Source organism: Copadichromis virginalis, linkage group LG19 (genome assembly GCF_057382275.1).
Source record: "Copadichromis virginalis isolate Kocher_CV1m ecotype Utaka linkage group LG19, C_Virginalis_male_GT1.1, whole genome shotgun sequence".
NCBI classification, from domain to species: domain Eukaryota; kingdom Metazoa; phylum Chordata; class Actinopteri; order Cichliformes; family Cichlidae; genus Copadichromis; species Copadichromis virginalis.
The window spans coordinates 24,157,943-24,179,679 of record NC_140636.1 but is presented as its reverse complement, the minus strand read 5'-3'; the positions used below and the strand labels follow the sequence as shown (position 1 = coordinate 24,179,679).

Here is a 21,737-nt window from a genome sequence, read left to right as displayed (position 1 = left end):
TCAGGTGTAGTTAGTGTTCTTGTACATGCATAACAAAGAAGTTTTGAAGGCTTATATATTCAAGACTAAATCAGCTGACTGCCAGTCTAGAATATGCTCTCAGAGTAGGTGTAAGGTTGGGCTAAGACAAAACATTGTATTCAAACAAAAATTATATACGTGCTAAAATCTGGACTTTGGTAAATGTTGGTGAGTCCAACTCAAAATGCACACAAACTGGAGACAAGAAAACGGAAAAATGGTTAAATATGAACAGAAATCCTCCAAACCTGAGATTGTGTTGGACTCCCGACCGAATAAAATGCATTAAGCGATGCAACAACCTTTTGAAGAACACATTTTTTTTCCCCGCCTCAGTGTGGCTAAGTTGTGTAAATTGTTTAGATCTGAAGAGGCTCCCAAGTGCACGGAAGTGTGCATTCTCTGTCGGCACGCTGTCAGCCTGACAGCCAAAAACAGAAAGTGACCACATCATCATTTAAAACACACAATAAATAAAACTAGATTCAAAGGGACAGTTGACTCCATTATAAAATGAAGTTTTTTGTTTGTTTGTTTGCTTTTACTCCAGGCTGTGGAGTAATTTATCCGTCTAGCTGCCTTTTTTTGTGAGCTGCCCACTTTTGGAAATATCAGCTGTGAAAATGTTCGCCTTTGGTTGAATATAATAGAACTAGACGGCACTTGCCTTCTGGTTCTTAAAGCACAAAACTTAGCAGTAATGTCTCCTTCCAGAAAGCACTATAGGCCAGAGGAAAGACATGGAAATTTTGGCTATAAGATTTTTATTCTGTTTAACTCCAGGTTTCAGATTTTTACCTTAGACGCATTATAGCCATAATAATGTGTTATGACTATTGTGATAAATGGCTGAACCATGAACTGTAGTGGAACCCTAGTTATCCTCTTCGTCTCAGCTTTGTGGTTGTGTTTTCTTCAGCGTATTGCATCCACAGAGGTCGTATGCTAGAGTTGTGTTTTATTGAAGATCAAAGCTGCCAGGCTGCCCAGCAACTCACCCAAAAATAACAGGTTGAATTATAGTTGAATCAGCGCATACTGCTTAGCGGTGAAGTAGGCTAAATAATGTAGGTTTGTTAAATCCCTGTTCCTCGCTACCAACATGGTGATATGATACAGCTCATGTCTGCAGAGCTTGTGGTTTACCTTACCCCAGAACAGATCAACAACTGCTGGAAATCTATTACTAGTTGATTTGATTTCTCCTGAAATCAAATCGTTTTGTTATTTGATACAAGAGTTTCCCCCTCGACACAGTTCTCAGTCATTTTCAGTTTGTTTATGATTTTAGCTAAAACAACTGTATATGTTTTACTGAAATCAGGAAATGGAGAACCGAAATGGAGACAAAATGTTCAGTATTGTGTTAGTGAGGTGCGCAGTACAACTCGTCCTCTTCCTTCTGAAGTCAGTCACCATCTCTCTGGTCTTCTCTCAGAAGCAGGTGATTCCTCCCAGACCACTCAGCAAAATCACTCACTAGTGCTCTGCATTCCTCTTCCCTCCCATCATGAGTGCATCCCATCACTGGAGAATTGTCAAAGAAGCTGTAGGTGGCATGACCCAGAGTTGCACTAAAGTCTGAGGTGACATGAAATGGAGACAGATACATTTTACATCTAACCATTACAGGCCATTTAAGTAAAGGACAACATGACCTTTATGTTATGTTAGTATGTTGTATGTATGTTGTAGTATGTATGTATGTAGGCATGTCCCACCAGGAGGAGGCCCCGGGGCAGACCCAGGACACGCTGGAGAGATTATATCTCTCGGCTGGCCTGGGAACGCCTTGGTGTTCCCCTGGATAGGCTAGAGGAGTTGGCTGGGGAGAGGGAGGTCTGGGCTTCTGGGCTTAGGCTGCTGCCCCCGCGACCCAGCCCCGGATAAAGCGAAAGGAGATGGATGGATGGATGTTAGTATGTTTTGGTGTATAAGCCCCACTGATAGTGCTTCTTGAGACCACCAACATTTCTTGTATATAGTTGTTGCAGAAGTTTCTAAAGTGTTTCATGTTTGTTCTTAGTCTATATATAATATAATAATTTACACATTTTCAAAATAAAACTCTAGATCTTATAAATAATTAGTAACTAAAGCTTTTAAAGTCCGTGCAGTTAAATAAAGTGCAAAATTTTACACAGAAATTAAATGTGAACTGTTTCATAAGAGTCTTTGGGCCATAAGCCGTGTGTCTCTGAGCCGTGTATGTTTTTATGAATAGATAGAAGTCTCTGTTATGGCAATCAGTTGCTATGGTGCTTTTATAATAAATCAGTAAATCTAGGGTGCTTGAAAATAGTAGGACACTACTGGATTGATAAAATATAATCAATATGTATTCATAATGCTGCAGTGATACACATTTACAGCAAAGGACTCTTTCATGTTTTAATGCTTTTGCTTTTGTCATCTTCTGTCCTCTTTAGTCCATAGTGAAAAATGTTTTTACCAGCCTCACAGGAAATCCGCCAGCGACAAAAAGATAAGAACTGAGACTAACAATAGCAACATAAATCTGAATGTGTTTTAAACGTAACTTGTCAAACAGCTGTTGAATAAGAACATAAACCAGTTTTCCAGTCTCCCTCACCCCCTCACTCCATCAACATTTAATTGATTAAGTATTTAACAAATGTACGACCTAATTTCTGGTTAAACAAACGATCAGAAATAACAAAGTTGATGTAATCTTAATTCATTTAGTTTATTCGTTAATCTTAATTCAAGGTATAGAACAGCTTCATTGCCTTTACTGTAAGTGAGCAAATCATGATTAATGTTGTGCATACTCATTACCTTAAAAGCTTATCGCGAACCAGGAAAAGAAACTGATTTATTTCTGTGGCATTTTCTATCCTCGCAGTGGAGCTGTCCTAAAACAGAGCCTGCAACAAAAGTGTCCCCGTGGTGGAGGGCTGGTATATCTCCTGGTTTCAGTGTAAACTAACACCAGTGGGGAAAGGCACAATGACAGATAAACTCTGATCATATGTTGAAAAGCAAACAACCTCAGGACTTAACCTTTGGAAGCAATGTGAGATTATTATCCTGATAGTAAATATATATCTTGGAATAATACTCCAAACTGGACGCTGGAACATTAAATACTCACTCCAATTAAGATGTAATTTTATTCACATTGAATTTTGTGTCCGTCTTGTTTAGAAAAGCTTTAATCAGAAAACTGTGGCTGATTTTCCCAAGTTCAGTTGCTCATATTGTAGCAACCATATGTTGCCAGGGATGTTTGGTGCACTACTCCACTACAATACGACTGACCTTGATGTGTGATCTAAAAATGTCAAAGAACCAGGGGATGAGCAGTGTTCCTTTCTTTATGGTCTGATGGGTAGGGCATAAGGTGCCTCAGCAGCGCAGCATCATGAAGTACTGAAGAACATTGAAGTGACATTTGCTCCTTACCTAGTATTGTCTAGACATGCGGACTGGTGAGGCTAAACGCAGTACAACATAGGTGAACAATGTCACAGTTATACAGAATTATCCACAGGCCTCACTGAACAGTTTAGATTGTGAAAACGCCTTCCTCTGAGATTAGGGGGAAAAAATGGAAACCTTTCAAACATGATAGCAAAACCTGCACTCAAAGCTGGTTAAATCCATCCTAACCTCTGCCTAACCCCTTTATGGAAGGTAGGGACGGAAGGGATTTGAATAAGCCTTGTGAAAAGTGATCGAGATCATACACCTATTTGGGTCAATAACAAATATGCTCTAAATGAATATGCAAAAAGAAGACCTGAGAAGGATAAGCGGGGATGGATGGTTGGGTTCAACATAACTAATGGCCTGATGGCCCAGGGTCAGTAACAAGTCTGTTGGGCAAGTTGACTGGCCAGCCACTGGTTCATTTCGACCAGTAATGGCATTTCCATTAATTGATTCCCTGGCAAAGCAAACTGCCTGAAACGGATCCTCACGAATGAGTCACTTTTTCAGTATTTTCACTTGAATTTAAATGTGAAGAAAAGTGATCTTTTTATCCGCTTCCATCCACATTAGATTTATTTCACAAAGCGATAACTAAAATAAAACCTGTCTGTATCGTGACAAACTGTTTAGCTTTACATTTGCCAGATTGTTAAAGTTTGCCGCAGCCATCCTCTCTCTTTCGACTAGAGATAACTGCTGCTGAGTTGGAGCACAGGGTGTCCTCCATTACATTTATTCTAAGTCTTTAGTTACTAATGATTTTTCTCAAATAGGTTTGCAGTATAAAATATGAGAAATGCGATATTTGATATGTCTGTCCTTTGATTCACTGAACTTTTGCTCGGGCAGAGTTACGGGGCTGCAGTCTGAGCAGAGAACCTAGACCTCTCTCCCCGAGGTCTGGGTCCCATGGGCCCATTGGACTAATGCACCTCCACCAAGCATTCTCCCTTGAGCCCCGTCCCCATGCCTGACTATAGGGTGGCTCCCCAGTAGCCCAGTCTCAGTCAGGTTGAGCTGGCCCCTCATTAACTTTTTTCTTTCATAAGGATTTCCTGAATTTGGCTCTGATTGACGCCTCACCCAACCTTAATTTGCCTTGGGAGAGGTATAGCTCCTGGGATACACAAACCCCTCCAGTGCGATAAGATGGCCATTCTCGTGGGTGGTTATTTATCCCATATTTGTGAAATTCCTATCACAACAGTGAAAATCTTATTATATGATCATAGCACAAAAATATATGTCTGAACTTACCCCATCTCCTCCTTAATGGGTGAGCCAGTCTGACCAAAACTGTGAAGGTTCACATATTGTGAATGCAATGTTGCGGTCTCCTGTTAGGTTTTGAAAAGGGTCACAGGCCTGGAAAAATTGCCCATAGGGTGGATTTATGATTATGTCTATATATGTGATACAGGTATTTTTATATTGTAATATTATAATGTACATGCTGGGTGCCATTGTAAACCAGAGCTTCCTTCTCAGTTGATTTATCACTGATCAAACAAAGGTGCCTGTCTTTGTAAAATACACTGTATTGTCTGATTGCTATTACTACTACTACTGCTACTATCCCACCACTGTTTGAGATTTGTATTCTGGACAGTAATTTTCTCAATTACACCCTCGGGGTGGAGTGGGTGAGTGTTGGTTTGGTACCTTCTAAGTCTGATCTGGCAGACTGACAGGAAGCCTATTAACTATTGCATTCATGACTAACTCTGGCCTGTCTTCCCACGCTGCTGCAGACTCCCGCAGTTATCCTCCCAAACATGACAGCTGTAGCAGATAGTGAAGCCTGGGTTTCACCTTTGCAACAGCAGGTTTCAGAAGTTGGCTCGACTTTCACTGGAATTGGTGCAGACAAGCTAAAATAATATTCCATATGCCACAATGAGGCCAGTGTGCTACACCAGGCCCTCTAGCCCCATGTCTGGCAGAACCTGGCCAGGGTGATTCATTACTGAGAGTGGTAGTCCCCCCAGCCATGCATCCAATGAATATTAAAATCATGTATTTGTAGATGGAGAAACCTGACTCATTAATGCCTGTTTTTTTTTTTTTTTTTTCTCATTTTTTTTGTCTGCTCCATACTTCTTTTTGACTATTATCCAACAAGACAGTTTACATCTAGCAGAAAGTTCTTAAATGCCACATAGTTATTATGTCACTGTTATGAACCATACCAAGCTTTTGTTGGCATTTAAATGTTAAGTTCAGTGAAAAATGAGAGCCACATATGAGGATATTCGTTTAAAATTTTGATAGAACAGTAGCAGTATAATGTCCTCGTATGTAGATATGGAGCAAATTTGAGTATTTTGGTCTAAATAAACCAAAATGTGATGTCCACATATGTGGACGCCAGGTCCTAGGAGGTTAAAGTTTGAAAAATCAACCACTGTATCGCTCAAATCATATTCTGTAAAGGCCCATCTCTACTAAAAGCACAGATAGACAGGATTAAACAAAATCAGTTTAAAAAGAGCTCTTAAATACAAACTGAATGGAAAAGAAGTAGTTAAAAATGTGCTCTGTGTGTGTGTGTGTGTGTGTGTGTGTGTGTGTGTCAGTCACACTATGCTTAACTCAGGACATGACATCGGTTTGAGATAAATTGAACTTTGAGACATGGTCAGAAGACTGAGGTCATCAAAAGATGGATGTGTTCAGCAACAAGGCTCATTTGGTACTAAAGGGCCAAAAGTATGCTATACTGCCTTGTACCAATGTCTGAATCATGGATACAAGGCAGAATTGATTGATGCTTTCATGTTGCTTACATTAAATTCTGACTCTACCATCTGAATGTTACTGGAATTGTTTTTCCAAATGTCTGCTGTCCAATTTTTGGTGTGCCCCATGCAAATTGTAGCCTCAGTTTCCTGTTCTTGGTTTACAGAGTTGCACCTGGTGTGGTCTTGTGCTGCTGTAGCTCATCTGCTTCAAGGGTCAGTGTGTTGTGTGTTCAGAGATGTTTAGAGATTTACTGTTACTGTTAGATTACCTTCCTATGAGCTCAAAACAGTTTGGTCATTCTACTATGAAAGTTGGCATCCCTCTTTTGGATCCTTCATTGTAAACCCTAGAGATGGTTGTGTGGGAAAATCCCAAGAGAATTTTCACATTTTAATATTCTTGTTCAAATGTGGTTTTAATGAAAAATTGTACACTGATAACAGTAAAAATGGGTCATTGTGCTAAAGAGTCAGATATGATATAATTATGATGATTAGGGCTCCAAAAGTCTCTACAAACCCATACAAATTTTGTTTGGTTAGTACATATATCATTAACATCTAATGAAACAAATTAATTTTTTTCATCAGTTTCTTTGGCCAGTGGATCAAAATTGTATACACTGTATTGTATTAACCATAAAAAACAAAACATCAAACTTGTTTGTTAAAGGAATATTTAGACCATTGCAATATCACTGTGATAACAGCATCATACACTGCATATAAACTGAACATCCAATGTGTTTTTAGATACAATAACTGCATCACACCAGTTTACTTTTTACACAGGCACAGACACTATACTCCCATGTCATTATAAATGGAGAACAGGTGAAATCTGTATCCACCTTCACATTTCTGGGCACCAATATCTCCGCCAAACTCATCTGGACCCACAACACCGACGCCCTTGAAAAGAAGGCCCAGCAGCAGCTGCTAATCCTCCATGTCCTGAGGTAGCATAGCCTGGACCAGCAGCTGCTGCTGGACTTTTACATCTTCTCAGTGGACAGCGTGCTCTCCTACTGCCTGGGTGTTTGGTTTGCAGGGGCCACTATTGAGAACAGGAAGGCTGTGCAGAGGGTTAAGTAACACTGCCCCAGAAAATCATTGGCTGCCCTCTGCCACCCCTGGAGGCCATCGGCGGATCTTCCGGTCTCAGGAAAACCGGGGCACTCACAGGTGACCCCTGCATCCCGCCCACCACCTGTTAGACCCTCTGCCTTCCACACGGCACCTCATGGTGACTCACTGTTTGTGAGTCAGCCCTCCATGCACAGTTGGTGTGGAGCACCCACAACTTGATGTACATGTACACTGACAAAACAAAAGGCTATTCTTTTCTATTCTGCATTACTGGATTTTGCATGAACATCTAATCTCATGCCTCAGTTTTTCTAGTTATATTGTTTGATTCAAATGCACTGCGCGGCACGGCTTTGCAGTGGTTTCTCGAGGAAGTCTTGTTTGTGCCAGTGTTTCTGCGCCTGCAGACAGGCTTCATCTCTTTGTGGGTCAGATCCACTGAGTGAATATTTATCATGCCTTGATGTTTCTCTTTAACATGCGTCTGAACGTATCACTCAGCTGATGTTTATCAGTCGTCTCTCACTTGACGTTTTGAACTTTCAAATATGAGACTTCAAAGTGTTTGTTAATGAAACGTGCCCAAGATAGACCCGGCGAATTAGCATGTAGAAAGCATTTGAAGTGGAGTAAACTCGATAGAGCTCAGAGCCGCTGACATTTAGCTTTCGGCTTTTTAAAGTTCCTCTCTGGAGTCAGCCTGGCAGAAAAATTGATTCAAAGTGCAAGACATTTTACATGGTTGACATGAGACACAGACAGACCCGAGCAGGTTCAATCATGGATGTAAATCCATGAAGTAAAGGATAGCTTCTTGGCTTTTGGCTTAGTTTTTATTATTACAGCTTCCCACACTGGATTTTAGACATAAAGACTGACTTACTCTGCGTCTCGACATGTTGATATTTCTTTATTGTGCATGTGTGACCGTGGTTGAGAACAAATGGCTATTTAAGGCCTCAGAAGTCCAAGTGTGGTATATAATTTTCCTTTACCCAGAGGTTGATTCCTGTTGGTGGAGTTAAGATTAAATTGTGTCTTCAGGGTATGGAGATGGATTAGTGTCTTAAGTACATACTGTGTACAAAATGTGCCACATATAGAATCTCTTTCCTTCTTTGTCCCTAATATCTTTGTCAAGGTTGCAGCCATATCTGATGCACTGCGCCCTTTATTTAAGCACTTAATCACGTAATGGCTTCCGTAGGGGCCAATAACGTCGACATGAGAAACGTGACTGTGTTCATCTATTATCTTATTAACTTTGCGAAATGACATTTATGGTTTAAACTCACTGTATGTTGGAGTGTTTTTTTTTCAACTGCTAACTTTAACGATCTGCATTCCTTTCTTATTTAATAAGATTAACTGCTCATCACGTATGAATGACAGTACAGCACACAGTCTCTCTTGCAGCTCAGTGCCCATAAAGCTTCCTTGCACCTACAGTGTGAGATGCATTAGCTGGCATAAACCTGGTTAATGTTAGTGGTTTTAGGTCTAAGACATCACATCTATGCAGAGCAGAAACCATTATGTCATAACAATCAAATCAAACACATTCAGTTTGGTTTATTTTCTCTTTTTTTGACATTTTGTTTCCATCTAATTGCACTTGAAATACTTCATATATGTTCTGTTTGTCTAAACATTAAAATCTTTGACTGAGGTTGACGAGATCTGTGGCGGGCGCAAAGAAACAAAACTACAAAGAAGCTCAAGTCATGCTGAAAGGAAGAAAGGTATCTCTATAACCACAGGAGCACCACAAACGTACACTGTAAACTTGCTGAAAGTTCGATTTATCATAGGACTGCTAGTTTTTGAGTCATTTGGTACAAATGTTATCAATTTTTATCTCTCAGCATTAAACACAACATGAAACTGAGGCTGGAGGAAATGAATGAAAGAATCAAATCGCAAACAAAATAGTAGATATTTAAAGTTTAAAGTGGATGATGGTGGTAGTTGTAAAGTAGCTTAAACCCCCAGATCACTGTCTTCTAATTCATCATGTATTCATCAAAATTTCTAGACAATTCGTCCCGGAGCTGTCAAGCTGTTTTATCCTCTAGTGAAGCTCAGACCGACTGTGCAAACATATGTCATACCTGAAAGACATATTTGAATTCAGTTCAAACAAATAAAAGGTTGGGTTTTTTTAAGATTAAATAGAGCTGAGTGTTTGTACACTGCATACTTTGATAGAAATGAAGGCTTTTACCCACATTTTGACTTGAAGGCAGACCGTTTGTTCCATAGTTTTATGTGGATTCCTACTTTGGTTACATGTGCATTGCTTCTACTATACAGCCATTGCCCCATTTACCCTGAATGGTCCCACCACAGCGTTTGGACCTTTGCCATGAATGAAATTTGATCCAGTGGATGTCCTCTTACTTCCATGCAGTGCTGCGATTGTAATTACATTTGACTTTTATTAGTACTCCCATCCATACACAATCACGTTCAAACTGTCAGTCTAACAACAGCAGTTTGGTCTCCATCCTATGCCATCTTATGTTTAGTATTGTATCAAGATTAGCTGTCTCATTAGATGTCCATTTAAATGATGTATTCATATAACCTTCATGTAATCTTGATGTTAACATTTGAACAACATCTGTGGTCCTCAGTCACTACTCTGTATGAGCTAATGATGCCCAGTGGACAAAGTCCACTGCGAAATGGAGTTATTTTCCGCTTCGCTGGTTAATCTGGCGGCTGTGTCAGTGTCGCACACGCTGGCCAGATTTTAAAGAGTGATGGAAAGCTGTTCAGAGGAGGAGCCACAGAAACTGACCATTTGCCAAATTCTTTGATGTCATCTTTTAATAAAAATGAGAGCTGTATTTGGAAGCATAGTTTCTTTGTCTGCCTGAGAGTTTATTCCAAAAAATGTGACCATGTTTACTTTAGTTGAATGTATTCATTTTCACAATGAGTAAAGTAATAAACAAAGCAAATATTGACCAAGATCTGTCATTCTGACAATTGTATTTGCAAACCAGAGCCTGCCTAGAGTGATGCTGTTCAGTTTCTACATTAATTAGAGCTTGTTATGCTGCAACACTGACAGTGTGCCATATAAACAGCTGCTCCCTTGTACCTGTACAAGCTCCAGTCAGTCGCTGCAGAGATGTTTTGGCTCATTTTTTTGGCCACTCTCTCTGTTTGGTTTGAGCTAAACCAATAGTAAGCCAACCTTTCCTCACAGCTAGATAACCATGGCGTTATTATTTTAACGTGTTCCCAGCTGTCTGCATGGAAACTGTGTGGTCTAAACAACCTCTGCATGTTTCTAACTTATACCTATTTTTAAAAAGCAAACATAGAGAAAGGATGTGGGTGTTCCAGTGATAGTGGTGATAGCAAATCTACAAAGAAACGCAAACTGTGCATATCTGTGAGAAATGACAGGAAACTGTACGACAGGTATTGTATCTGCTGGGCCTGCAGAATGGACAGAGCAAATAAAAGAATTACCCTTCTAACCTTTGGTGAAGCAGAAGTTGACAGGTGACCTTCCTGTTTGATTTAATCTGTTAAATGTTTGCATAAAAGGAAAAATATGCACATGATAATAACAGACTGTAGTTGTTTTTCTTTGCAATAGTCCAAGTCATATTGGTTTGAAACATTTGATGTTATTCATGCAACAGTCTCCTTTTCGATCAACCTGAAAACTACAGGGGAAAATAAAATGCGAGCTGGTTGTGTTTCTGCAGGGTGTTTGCTAATCTATGCTTGTATCAGCAGGATCCAAAGGCTTGCAGCCAGTGCATGGCCAATTGCAGCAGTAAACAAGCTAACTCAAAAACCAGGGTCATTTAGATCTCTCCACACATAATTACACTGCCAAATGTGGCAGAGAGGATCAGAGGTCTGCAGCTGAGTCTGCATTTTAAAAATGCTTTTGTCTGCAAGCTGATTTGTGGTTCAAAATATGTCACTCGAAAATGGTCTCAATATTTATTAAAGAATTAATCAGCAGCTATTATTTATTTTAAAATGGTTAAACAGTAGGGGAAATACTAATGGCTGACAATCCTTACACCTAATACACTAAACTGGAGGGTTTTTTTTGCCCATTTTTCTCATTGTGTAATTTATGCATTTATATTCACAAACTTTCCATGTTGTTCCGTCTTTCCTTTCATTCTCCTAAAAACAAACCCATCTGAAAGCATTTCTGTGCGGACTTGTTGAACGTTATTCGCATGTGAGAATAGAGTTTCGCATAAATTGATTCATGCCCTGGCTTGGGAAATTGACAAATAGGTGAGGTCATGTTTTCTTGGCTCTGCCAGAATGTGCCATGCCTCTCTTCATGGAGATTTCTGCCTTGGCCTGTTTGTGTTGGATCAATCACACCCAGTTATCTAATATGGATCAGGTTTTGCATGCTAAACGAACAACTTTTTGCACTAAAATGTGTTTACATTTCTTGTCACGTATTGCAGTGCTACATCTTTTGCCGTTCTTGTTGTTGTAGTTCAATTAAATTGAGGTCAGGAACATTCAGCATCTGACAATGACGCCTTAAAATCTTCAGATTCTTTGTGCATACACTCACCTTCTTCATGGCACAAATTCAACAAGATTGCTGTAATACACTCAGAGATTTTGGTCGATATTAATGTGGTAGTATGACACAGTTGCTGCAGATTTGTCAGCCTCACATCTGTAAAGCAAATCTCCTTTTCAACCACATCTCAAAGGTGCTTTATTGGAGTACACTGAACTCATTCTCATGTTCAAGAAACCAGTTTGAGATTAATTGAACTTTGTAACATTCTCAGTTGGTACTCAGTGTTGATACAAGGCAGAATTAATGCCTGTGTGTTGTTTGTGCCAATTTCTGACCCTCCCATGTCAGAATTTGGCATAAGTCAAGACTCCTTGCAATAACCCACATTTTCCAATCATCTGTTGTCATATTTTGGTGAGGCTGTTAGAACGGTAATCTCAGTTTCCTGTTCCTGATGACCATCCTGTCTGTCACCAGCACCCATGCTACATCCAAAGTCACTTAAATTACCTTTCTTACCCATTTAGACTTCAGCAGATGTTCTTGACCATGTCCAAATGCCATTTGGTTGCTGCAATATGATTGGCTGATTAGATATTTGAGTTAGCAAGCAGCTGAACCTTTAAAGTGGTTGGCGAGTGCATGTCTGATGGTACTAGGCTTATAAATATGCAGGTATTGTCCTGAATTAGTAGTGTTACACCCCGGCCTAGGCAACCGGCGTGCAACTCAGGAAAAATAGGAAAAAGGGGAGAAAAAGGGGAAAAAAAGGGCCCCCAAGCTCACTGCTCTTAGGGAGGGCGAACTCATAAAAAAAAAAAACTAATACGAGCTACCACAAAAATAATCCCAAAACGAAAGTATCGACCACTATTGTCTTTAAAGCAAAATATGATATTTATTTACATCACAACACAAGGCGCCAAACTATTTACGGGGGGAGATCGCGACCATGACATACAGAAACACCGGGCTTAAATACATAGAGGGAGCAATTAGGGAATGGATCGCAGGAGGGAAACACAGCTGGGGCAAATTAGACCTGACGAGACAAGGAAACGTAAACTGAACACACCAAGATAACAGACTTTCAAAGTAAAACAGGAAACGCATAACAGTCACGCCAAACCAAAACGCCTAAAACAATACACTGCCAACGCCGAACCATAACAGTAGTCAGGACTTTGGTTTTCACTGCACTATATTATTTCTTTATATTTAAATGATTCTACTACCAAGTTCCCATCTGTGTATGGCTGTAGGACTTTTCTGCATTCTAAAGAAATTTCTTCCCGTCTTACTCACCTTTATTTCACCTCTAGGATTAAAGGTAAGTCCAAATGTACCTCTAGAGTCCACGCATGTAATAATCTTCTGTAATAACACTGTTTAAAACCACGGTCTTACATTGGAACCTCTGAGAATAGATGACATAATAGGCTAATTCCTCTTTTAATGTATCCTCTGACTGTAGTCTGAAGTGGCAGGCAGGCTGGGTGACATTTCTAAAGAAATAATGGAGAAAATTATTCCTTTTAGAAATGTTGAGCCCGAAGGAAGAAAGATAAAGACGAACAGTGGTGAGAAAAATGGGCCAAAAGCGATGAGAATAAGCAAAGCAGGAAGGAGAAAGCAAAGCAGGAAGGAGAAAGTCATTTAAGAAAGGGGTTGCATGTAATGACGAAAGTGCTAGAGTGAGGGGTAGAGATAGTCGTTCTGTATGTATGATTAGTAGTTATCAATTGATGTAAAATGCATTTAGGAGCCACTTAAAGTATTATGTGGATTGTAGAGTCAGCTGTGCAGGTAGAGAGCTTACAGTGCATTCATTTGATTATTGAATTTCTTTTCCTGAGTGCTTTTGCTTGTTTTTGATACGGTTTAAGCATTTTGCATTGTTAAAGTTAATATAACACTTATACAACATGGCTCCTCAGATGCTCTCATGCAGGAGCTTATTTTTATGTGACATTTTAGTTAGTTGAGAGGGGACTGATAATATTTAAAGAAAAACAGAAAGAAGTAGAAATAGTTGTAGAATGATTAACATAGTGGCAGTTGTGTTTTTATCTAATGAAAGTTGTTGTAAAACCATTTAAGTTCGAAAATACAATTTGTAAAAGGTCATTTTATCTGAATCGTATACATTAGTTATAAAAGGTAAAGTTACAACATGCCTAGAGCTGCCTCTGAGAGTCTACAGTTAACATGTTAAATGCAAAAATTCATGACGGCACAATTAGAAAAAGACTGAAGTATGGCTTGTTTGAAAGGTCGTCTCGTGCATTTTCATGTAACATTTTAGAGAAGCAGACGGGGAGAAAGCTTGTTCTCTCTTAAAGGACATGACAGCATGCATTTAGGGGGGGGGAACAATCACAGCACATCGGAACAAACACTTCATACCAGCTGTCAAACACGGGGTGATAATTTGGGTTTGTTTTGCAGCTGCAGGACCTGGACACTAAACAGTCATTGAGATGGCCATGAACTCCTCTGTAGACCAAAGTATTCTAGAGTCAAATGTGAAGCCATCTGTCTGACAGCTAAAGCTTGGCTGAAACTGGATCATCTTACAGGATCTTGATCTGAAGATCATCAAACAGGGGCTGAGAAGGAAAAGATTGGATTGACTGGTTGCAATGGCTCAGTCAGTCCAAGCCCAGACCGCAATTGAGATGCCTTTGCAGGACTTTGAGCTGTGCATAAACAAATGCCTGCAAACCTCAATGAATTGGAGCGACATTATAAAGACGAGTAGGCCAGAATTCCTGCACAATGATGCGAGGGACTGATAAGGTAATACAGAAAAGGATTTCTTAGTTATTTCTAGTGAAAGTAGTTCTGCAAGCTGTTGATTCATGGGGTCTACTTAGTTTTTCAAAACACTGCAGAGAATTCAGTGAAATTCTCTTTTTCACGACTGTTTAATGAAGCCATTTAAAGTTTTATCCTCACAGTATAGCTAGTTTCATATTTACCAAGGAGGTAATTATAAGTACAAGCTTATATTAGTGTTTATGTGCATGTCATTCGGTTTACAAACAAGATCACTTGAAGAGTTTTAAATGAAATTTGATAAGATTTGTAAGGGTATAGAGTGAGGAAATGTTAAGTTTATTAAGATTTGGCTTCCATCGAAGGTCAACTCGATGATTTATTAGCCAAAAATGGACAAAAACCAATATAACTTAACAATCATGGTTCTTACAAGTGTGGTGTGGTGTATATTTTCAACATATGAAGTTAAAGCATAGAGTTAAAATACCATGTGAGATTTGACATCTGATGTCTATTTCAAGGTCAAGCTTTTAAAAACTGTTTCTTGTTTGTTTTGACAACATAGGAATAATGGGAATACAATGACTTTTAAATGTCTTCATAAATGTATGTTATGTCTGAGTAAATGTAACAAACTGTTAAAACTGGCTTTAAAAGATTCCTTTGGCTCGAACTAAACCCTCATTGGGAAACAGCAGGAGGAAAAAAAACATCATTTTCACACTGTGCAACAGCCACTGTGGCATTTTACTATTAAATAAATATTTTTAAATTACATGAAACTTTAATAGGGTATATTGATTGAAGAGTGAGGCTGAGAAAATCTCAACACTTTACCTGATGTCATCTTGGGGAAAAGGGCAGATACTGAGCAAGCAATCAATTCTGGTGAGTGACTATGTATATTTACTCACTAAGCCAGAAATGTGAAGCATTTTGTCATGCATTTTTTTCCTTTACCATAACCCCCTTTGTTTTAGACATAAAAATAAGTGTAAGGAAAGTGCACTACGTTAGAGTTAAGTATGCTTTCACTGTAATATTTTTACAGTGTTGATGTGAATGTTTGAACGTAAGAAATCAAGTTTTAAAAGCTGCATTACAAGAAGAGCATCACAAGAACAACCACTGATGGAAATACCTTTCTTGAGTGTTTGTCTTGGAGTTTTTCATGACATCAGAGCATGTTTGACTAGCTGCGGTTTGCATCCATTAATGGCTGAAAGGTGGATGTCCTTGGAATGACAGTGGAGGAGACCAATCAACCACACTGAGAGTTTGGAGGAGGCAAATCGAGTTGGACAGGAATGGTTGTCAGCAGCTCTGTATGCTTCTGTCATAAGAGGCATGTGCAATCAGTGAGAACAGTTTTCTGAACATGGGAATCTCATCATTGAGGTTTGAAGATGCAGGTCCCTGACAAAAAGATCTCCCAGAGGAGAAAGCCATCTGGCGTGTGTAGAGGAAACACTGGATCTGGCTAGACAAAGAATGTCAGGAATATCTTACTCAGGAATTTCCACAGTGAGCTTTAGTTGCTTCCCAAGAAAATATAGTTCAAATGCACGTCACTCTCCGTGAAGCATGGCTCATTGCAAGGTAAATAGTCTTCTGTTTGTGTCTAGAGTCAGGTCAGCCAAGTATGTCAACTGCCATCTGATATTATTAGCCTATTACAGAGTGTGGAATTACATGCATCTTGTTGCGTACTGCGTTTGACCTCCTTCCTTCAGAACTGCCTTCATTCCACAAGGTATTAGAAACATTCCTCAGATTTTGGTCCATATTGACATGATGGCATCACCCAGCTGCTGCAGATTTCTCAGCTGCACATTCATAAGAAACTCACTTTCCACCACATCCCAAAGGTGCTCTGCGGGATAGAGATCTGCTGACAGTGGAGGCCATTTGAGTACAGTGAGCTCATTCTCATTTTCCACTCATTTTAAGTGATGCTCATTTGGTACTAAGGACCCCAAAGTGTGTCACAAATGTATTCCCCACATCATTACACTACCATCGTCATCAGCCGGAGCTGTTGATACAAGGCAGGGTGGCTCCATGCTTTCATGTTGTTTGCACTAAATTCTGAGCTTATCTTAATATTGCAGCAGAAATCACGACTCGCCATACCAACAGCATCTTTGCACTCTTTTCCAAGCTTTTGATGAGCCAATTGAGTGATCAACATATTAAATATTTGCATTAACAAACAGTTGAACACGTGTACCTAATAAAGTGGTTGGTGATTATATGTATATTTTTAGCGGATCCTTGGGCTAATGTGGAAATCGTACCATCATAGGTGTTATAGCACAGTGGTCCCCAACCCCCGGGCTACGGACCAGTCATTTGGTACCAGGTCACGAGAGTTGAGGCTCGGGTGTGAAATTTATGGGTTTCTTGGTCTTTTCCTGTGTTGTAGTCGTGTGTCTTATTTTGAAAGAAATATTTACGCTTTACCTTAGCAACCAGAGAGCAGAAAGGGTGCAGAAAGGAGGATGTTACTCTCAATGTTGTTGGCGCGTTTCAGGAAGCTGCTGCTAATAAAGTTAAACAATTACACAGTGAATTCATTTTTAATTTTATATTTAGAAAATACCACAGTTTTTGTCTTGGTTGTATCATTTTATTTTGTTGAATTTATCCACGATACCGTGAAAAAATTGTCTGACATTAAACCGGTCCGTGGCGCAAAAAAGGTTTGGGATCGCTGTTATAGCATACTGCTTCAGCTCTATGGTTTACCGATCGTCTGTTGCAGCTGAGCATGGAGGTGGTATTATTATGTTGCTAACTAGTTTTTTAAATTCACTGCTAACAAATTATTTTTGTTTTTCTGTATAACCCAAGAATATCAACCTGTATCAATACTGGAGTTGTGTATTGCACTGGTGGCCTTTCTGGGATGTTCCCCATCTCTTAAGCTGTGTGAGCTTGGGCAGGCTGATGGCCACTCCCAACCTCTATGGTCCCTTATCTTGGGAAGCGGATTCTTGTTTGGACATGTACAGAGTGATTGGTGTAGACAGGCAGCAACCAGTTTGCATATTCAGAAAAAGGATCTATTTGGAAACATCACTATGAACAAAAACGGTTACTGTTATAGAAGTGTATTTATGTCGACATACTGCTTCGTCTGGATTGTTTGTGCATCAGTTGTCTTCCATCAGCTTCTGCTTGTTAGTAGAGTTCGACTCAAAACTTGGAAACATACTGTGCCGGTTTTATCAATATGTAACCGTTAACTCCCAGAAACTTTTAGCTTTAATTGGATTTTTGAATGTTATGGAAGAACCTTTCCGCCACAAAAAAAAGGATCCATTACTCGAAATTTCGAGTTATTTTCTCGTAATTTTGACTTATTAACTCGAAATTTCGAGTGCTGCTAATCAGTAATCTACATGAATGACGTCATTTCCTTGTTACCCGGAAGCTGAAGCCCTCAGCTACAAATGCTACAGCTAAGCTACCAGTATTACATCCAGTCATGAATCCACAGATTGCTGAGTATTTTCAGCGTGGCTTCAAAAATGATAAAATCATTGTGTTATTAGCTGAATCACATTGCGTTACTATCCGCAAACGTACTCGCGAAAGCGCCAATTTGTTGCGATCTGGTTTTGAGTGAGCATTAGTCTGCGCATATGCTTCCGGGTAACAAGAAAGTGACCTCATTCACGTAGATTACTGATTGGCAGAGCTAACTCTAAATTTCGAGTTATGTTTCTCCAAATTTTGAGTTAATAAGTCGAAGTTTTGAGTTAATAAACCGAAATTTTGAGTTATACCATGGATACATGGGGGGTTTTTTTGTACTTTAAAAAAATTAAGTACATTTTTAAAAAGTTGTTAGGTTTCTCTCTTGTTCCAAAGCATATATTGATTTCAAAACTGAGCCTTCTCATATTCTTGGTATTTCTTATGCTCTTTTATTTGACTGGCAGATTAAATGTTAAAATAACAGAATTTTACCAGTCTGTGCTTACTCACTCATCCTAGGTTGCTCTAATCTGTTCTCTGGCCATAGGTCTAGTCTGCTGCTACTCTTCATATCACTTACTGCTGTGCACTGTGCTGTAATCCTCCTTTCCGTGTTTTTTCCCATGAAATGTTTAAAAGGGAAAAGCCCACCAGAGGGTTTTTTCTCTCTCCTGCTTTTAGGCCACTTTTCTTGCTTTCACACCATGAAGAATGACCTCATTCTGAGGCTTCGCGATCTTACGTTTCGTGATTGACAGCTACCCTTGACTCCTGCGTTGCGTCTCAGGAGGATCAGCGGGTGTCGGGCTCTCGTGAGGGGTGAGCGGAGCCCCTTACCCGATGCAGCCATAGACGTTGCGAGCAATTACCCGAGCACTGGGGTGAGGGGCAGATGAAGTGATTTCAGCACTTTTGAATTAAATATGGTCCAAGGAACATGAGTAATCCACAGCTACTTCATGACAAACCCAGAACCATTCACAGAGCCTTTTACGACGTATGAATACACATGGCGTTTCTTGGTATGAACTTTGTTGAATTTTAAAGGAGCGGTATGCACAGTTTTTGTTTTGTTTTTTCTTCTTTCTTTCTTGTTCTCAGCAGCCTTGAATTAAACATGCTCGAAGGAATGGGAACAATCTACATGCCACTCAGACCACAAACGCACTGCCATCCAGCAGGGATTAAATACACAGAGGATTTCCATCCATGTAATTTAACTGAAATTTAAAGGAGATAATTCGCCATTTAAACTTTGAATTAAACATGCTCCAAGGAGCAGCGACAATCCACAAGATACTTCAAAACAAGATCCAGAACAATCTACAAGATGCTTTTATAATTATACATGATACATATTTCCAGATGTGCATTGTGTTGCAGTTCATAGCCGGGTGGTTGTTGGAGTCTGTAGTTTCCTGCACTTAAATCTATCCTGTGTGATTTCAGCTAATGTTTAAAATCCCATTGGGATTTGCAAGAGTTAGTCTTGTAGACAAAAGGTTGGTTCTGTGCCTCCTGTCTGCCCTTTTAATCTTCTTAGGCGTTTCACATGCACCCTTTTTTTTTTTTTTTTTTTTTAATCAGGGTCCCTGGCTGCTTTCCCTTTGTGGCATGATCTTTATATTTGTCTCCATTGCCTGAAGACAACAGGGGTGGTTTTAATCGGCTTTTTTTTTTCTTTTCTTTTTTTTCTCTTCGAAAAATCTGTCCATGCACCTTCTTGCAATGTGAGAAAACCTGCTTGCAGTCAATTCTGTTTTATTGCAGAAGGACCAAAAAGTCCTATGCAGTGAAGCTAGCCTTTTGTATCTGTAAGCAGTTGCTCAGTGACTGACAGCACGAGAAGTGGGAACAGAGCTGTGTGCCTGAGACCTCGCTAATGCAGTTCAAACAAGGCCAGGTATCCTCCTTTCCTTCTGTCTGTGTGTGACTGACAGCGTGTATGTCATAGTGTGACCCTTCTCATCAAACTCCCCTTTGGGACTTGTCAAAATCCACTTAACCACTCAGACCTGAATAGTTAAGCTCTTCCACTGATCCTCTTCCCCCCCCCCCCCCGCTCTCTCTCTTTAGGGGACCCTTGGGCTGTCGATCTAGACGAGGCCTTTAGGTATTCTGGAATACACACTAGTGTTTTAGGTTATAATAAATATTGCTGCTGTCATCTTGAAGCTTTAAAAATGTCTTTTATTTAAGTATAGATAATGTAAATTTAGGCATCTTTTAGCTTGTCAACAACACAAAATGTACAGACTGTATAGATAAAAGCAGCCGTAGCAGTTGAACCATTGGAGCAGAATAAAGTAACATCCTCAGGATATATTTTATGTATGTAGCATTATGTGAATACAATACAGACTGATAGGAAAGATATATGCGCTGTAAATATAATGTTAAACGTGTTTACTAACACAATAACTGTACAGAAGTGTACATTTAAATGCAATCAGTGATTCACCTACAATTCAAGGAGGAGAGCATTTGAAATCCTTATGATTCCAGTTTTAATATTTAATCTCCTGTGTGGTCTGATTAAGACCTTTCCTGTACAAACAGGACTGCATAAACTCATCATTTCTACTGCTATGGTCACATTTTAGGTGCACCGTCTCAGCTAACTAATATTATATTCTGTATTAAATTTTTATATGCAGCTGATGAACAATGATAGGTGCGATGACATGATTTGCCTTTGAAAGATACGCAGATGAATGTGTCTCTCGCACGGAGCGATCTCCTCGGGGATCAAAGCTCAGAGGAGCGCTCGGGCACACAGAGCTGGCGCGCACACAGTCAGGAGACTTGACGGTGATAGAAAAGGAGATGGCGTCAATCTCTGGCTTCTCCTGTGCTCCGAGGTGACAAGCAGCCCGCCGCTGTGTAGCCAGGCGGAAAACTGCCCTTTCTGGCATCAGTGGCCTCGGCCCTTTGGCACCGCACGCTCAACGTAGCCCTCGAACATCTCCACCATCCATCTGCAGCTCGGCATAATCTGCAGCCTCCTGCCACTGATCTGACTCTGGTATTGGTACCTCCTGCTGCTGCTGGTACTTGCTGCTCTGGAGTCACTGGTCAGTCACGCAGGATGAATAATACACATCCTGCGTGTAGGGTCACAATTAGACAAAGAGAGTCTGGGTTAATCTGACTGACTAATACTGCAAGCAAATGAGGTCACCGCCTTGATGCCTATACTTAATGCTCAATGTAAACATGTCTTTTTTTATGGAGATAAACTACAGCAGTGAGCACAGAGGAAACATTACTGCTTCTATTTTTTTTATTTTTATCTTTTATGGCACTTCAAACTAGTATGTCCAGTTTACTTGGCTCTTCGTCCCACTGTCATTACCTTCACCGCCCTTTTATGTGGCGGCCCAGTAACTAATAGTTGGGGAGACAGAGCTGCTATTTGCTGCCACCTGCTGGTGAATTAGGGCAAAAACTGTATGCTGGCTGACATCTGAGGACCATCCGGATTATTGATCTGTCATGTGGATTGTTTCTTTGTACCTTTTCATTATGGTTCATGTTATTCCCTTTTCTGTAAGGTGATCATTAAAGAGGAAAAAGACTGCTGGGCTCTTCTTCAACACTTGTAATTTTTCAAAATAACTTTTCATCCAGTCCAG

At 39.9% G+C, this 21,737-nt stretch overlaps 1 protein-coding gene across 2 annotated transcripts in view; it reads left to right on the top strand.

Moving 5' to 3' along the window:
• Positions 1-21,737, top strand: part of sash1b (SAM and SH3 domain containing 1b) — a 59,972-nt gene that overhangs the window by 19,953 nt on the left and 18,282 nt on the right. The window lies entirely within an intron of this gene.